Source organism: Megalops cyprinoides, chromosome 11 (assembly GCF_013368585.1).
Source record: "Megalops cyprinoides isolate fMegCyp1 chromosome 11, fMegCyp1.pri, whole genome shotgun sequence".
In the NCBI taxonomy this organism is placed as follows: Eukaryota; Metazoa; Chordata; class Actinopteri; order Elopiformes; family Megalopidae; genus Megalops; species Megalops cyprinoides.
In genome coordinates this window covers 37,806,455-37,809,303 of record NC_050593.1, presented here as the reverse complement: position 1 = coordinate 37,809,303, position 2,849 = coordinate 37,806,455, and the positions used below count along the sequence as shown (strand labels likewise).

The 2,849-nt window shown below is 39.0% G+C and overlaps 1 protein-coding gene across 1 annotated transcript in view; it reads left to right on the top strand.

The window, feature by feature from the left end:
- LOC118786293 (NGFI-A-binding protein 1-like) overlaps positions 1–1,913 on the top strand; it is a 15,385-nt gene extending 13,472 nt beyond the window's left edge. The window contains exon 8 of the mRNA XM_036541426.1: positions 1–1,913. This exon is cut by the window's left edge and continues 91 nt beyond it. The gene's annotated coding sequence lies outside the window, so the exon portion shown is untranslated.
- Positions 1,914–2,849: the final 936 nt, after the last annotated feature.

The window sequence follows — 2,849 nt, the reverse complement described above, 5'->3', positions numbered from 1 at the left end:
CCTGCACGAACTCCCCCCCTACCCCCCCGTCCCACCGAGAGTTTCTGTCCGTCATAGAATACTAAGCAAGCACAGCTACAGAGCCTTAACAACCAACGTTGCCTCGAAAAATGTGTTCTTCTACTTACTTTCATTTTGCCAAAGCACCTAGAATCCTTAGTCTCGCAGCTTCCTGTCTTGACAACAGGGCTGAAACAGGCCTTTTATGTGATGTTTTTCTGAAAAATACTATACATTAGGTTATTTAAGAATGTTCTGTGTCCAAAAAGAGAACATTCTGAGCATTTCCTATGGAACTGAGGGATCAGCTTTCTAATACATTACTTTGAATGAATCTCATTTGGAAAAATTGATGTCCCAGCTCATTTGGAAATGTGTGTATTGGCAGAGAAAGGTAAGGAGCTGACACCGATATACTTGGATATTGGACCACATGTTTTCTGATCCAGCACAATCTGAAGAGATATTCTGAAAATGAGGTGTTGTGTCAGCTGGAGACTGAATATTGAGGGCTACTGGAGGAGAAATGCAATGATTTAGATTTAGCAATCGCCAGACTCCTGCATTCTGCCAAAAATTACACCGTTAGGAAGCACAATTCCTGTCCTGCTGTTGCTTCTGTCTGCTCCAGAAAGATGGCACTCTTTCAAATCTTTATGAAATCATATGATGCTTTACAAAAGAATTAGGATTTTGTACATATTTTTAGAATAGTAACAATAACTTGATCTAAAAGCAGGGTCTTTTTCACTGTGTCACTCCACAGTGTATCTTACCGCATTGGTTCCAGTTCTATGTATATGTAAGTAGAGCAATACCTATTTGCTGTTTTTGAGAAACAGTGGAAGTGTCTGGTTATTCCACCTCTGGTATTACTGTACTATATTTCTGTGTTGACTAGTGTAGTCTTAGTCCTTGGTCTGACTGAGAATAACGTGTAGCTGATATGCACCAGTATTTGATCCTACGTACAACATTGTGTGGTGTTAGAATTAGCATAGAAGTATTCAACATTTCTCAGTTAAGTGACTGGTGTACATTTTGTAGGGGTGTGTGCGTGTCTGTGTCTGTTCATGTGTTTGTAAAAGAGGCAGTCTGTTTCCCTGTCATGAAAGGTGTGGATGGAGCTTCTAGTCAGGTTTCTCTTTTATCTCACCTGGAGCATCTTGTTCAGGCTGGATCTGCATGCAAATGACAGCTGATGATGGGTTTCCTTCATCTAGCAACAGTGACTCACTGTTGTCCAAAACCACATGCAGTCTTTTTAGAGCCAATGTGAAAGGACTTTGTGGCTCCATTCATTATATATTTACACAGAAATAAGAAACATCTTTGCTCATTTGTAAAGTTCCACCTGAAACATTTGATGAGGGAACATGAAGACTTCAGTGAGAGAGATTGTTAGAATATCTAATGTTTAGTGGTCTCATTTAAGATATTCATAAGGTAAAGTGAAATTGTTCATCTACCTTTTCCCACATTATTAAAATTGAGTGAAATGGTTTTCTGTTTTTAAAACATTTAGGAATAGGAAACGGGAACATTTTTATTACTTTAGGCAGAAAATGTATCAGTACTGTCCTGGAGGATGGGGTCCAATGTAGACAGGAGTTAGGAGATGTAGCCTGTCTGGAAAAATCTTCACTGTATATCAAAACAAGTCTGTGTGGAGCACTAAAACTGTGGCACCTCTGGTATAAAAAATAACTGAATTAATTTCAGTTGGTTAATAGCTGTCAACAGCTCTGACGTGAATGCACCACAAACAGTGCAGCAAATATGCAACTCCCAGTGAACCTTCTTACCAAGGGTGTTACCCTGACTCCTAACATTGTTAAAGAATGTTATCTGGACTTCTGACATTGTCCTGCTGTTCAGAACCACTTCTTGTTTTTTGTATTTTTTTTTTTTTGGGGGGGGGGGGGGCATTGTTGCTTCATAACGTTCTGTCTTGATCATGGCATTGGGAATTGTGGGCCAAAAGTGTCTGTTGTCAGTACTTGTACTTTGTATCTGTTCTGAAAAACAAAAAATACTGTTCTGTTAGGTTGTACACCTGTTTTGTAAACACTAATATATTTAATTTGTTATACACATAAAGCACATAAACATTAAACTCTATTTTTGGAGATCTGATGGTGGCATACTTTTTCAGTTGTCTTTGTGGTATTTTCTACATCACAGTTGACACATAAACACAGAACAAAGGACATGCTCTGATGGACATACATTTTTCATCAAAGTTCAGCATAAATAACAATATAGCTGACAAATTTATTTTGCTGTACATTCATAACTGATTCTTTAACTTGCTGATGTTTTTTCTGGGGTCCTGCCTTACACTTTATGAATTCAGATCAATTTTTATAAATTCTGTTAAGAAAACTGATCGGGGTGGTGCAGTTGAATGCTATGGGAAAATACTTTGGGTTTTACCAGATTATAAAAAAGTATGTTAAAGATGAGATGAAGACACCCAAAATGCCTTTATAACAGACAGGCCCAATCCCGTCCAGGCACTCTGGCGTGAAAAAAACTCCTTTGTCTCTGATGAAACATTGAGCTCATGGAAAAGTCCGAGCTTCAGAAGCTCAGCCCTCGGTTTCCTCAGCTTCGTCATGTCTTTGTGCATGAAAGAGCAAAGCTAACGCAAAATTTGCATATCTGGAAATTTTGCTGTTTCTGGTTATGTGTGTATGATCATAAGCCTGGGATCATACAGAAAACCTTACTGGCTTACCTCCCCCATAGCTGTCAGTCGTAAGTGGCGGAGCTGTGTTTGGGCGCTTACAGCTTGGCTCTGTCCACCACTCTGTGTCCCTGTGTTTCTTTTCTTTTTTAGAGCAATT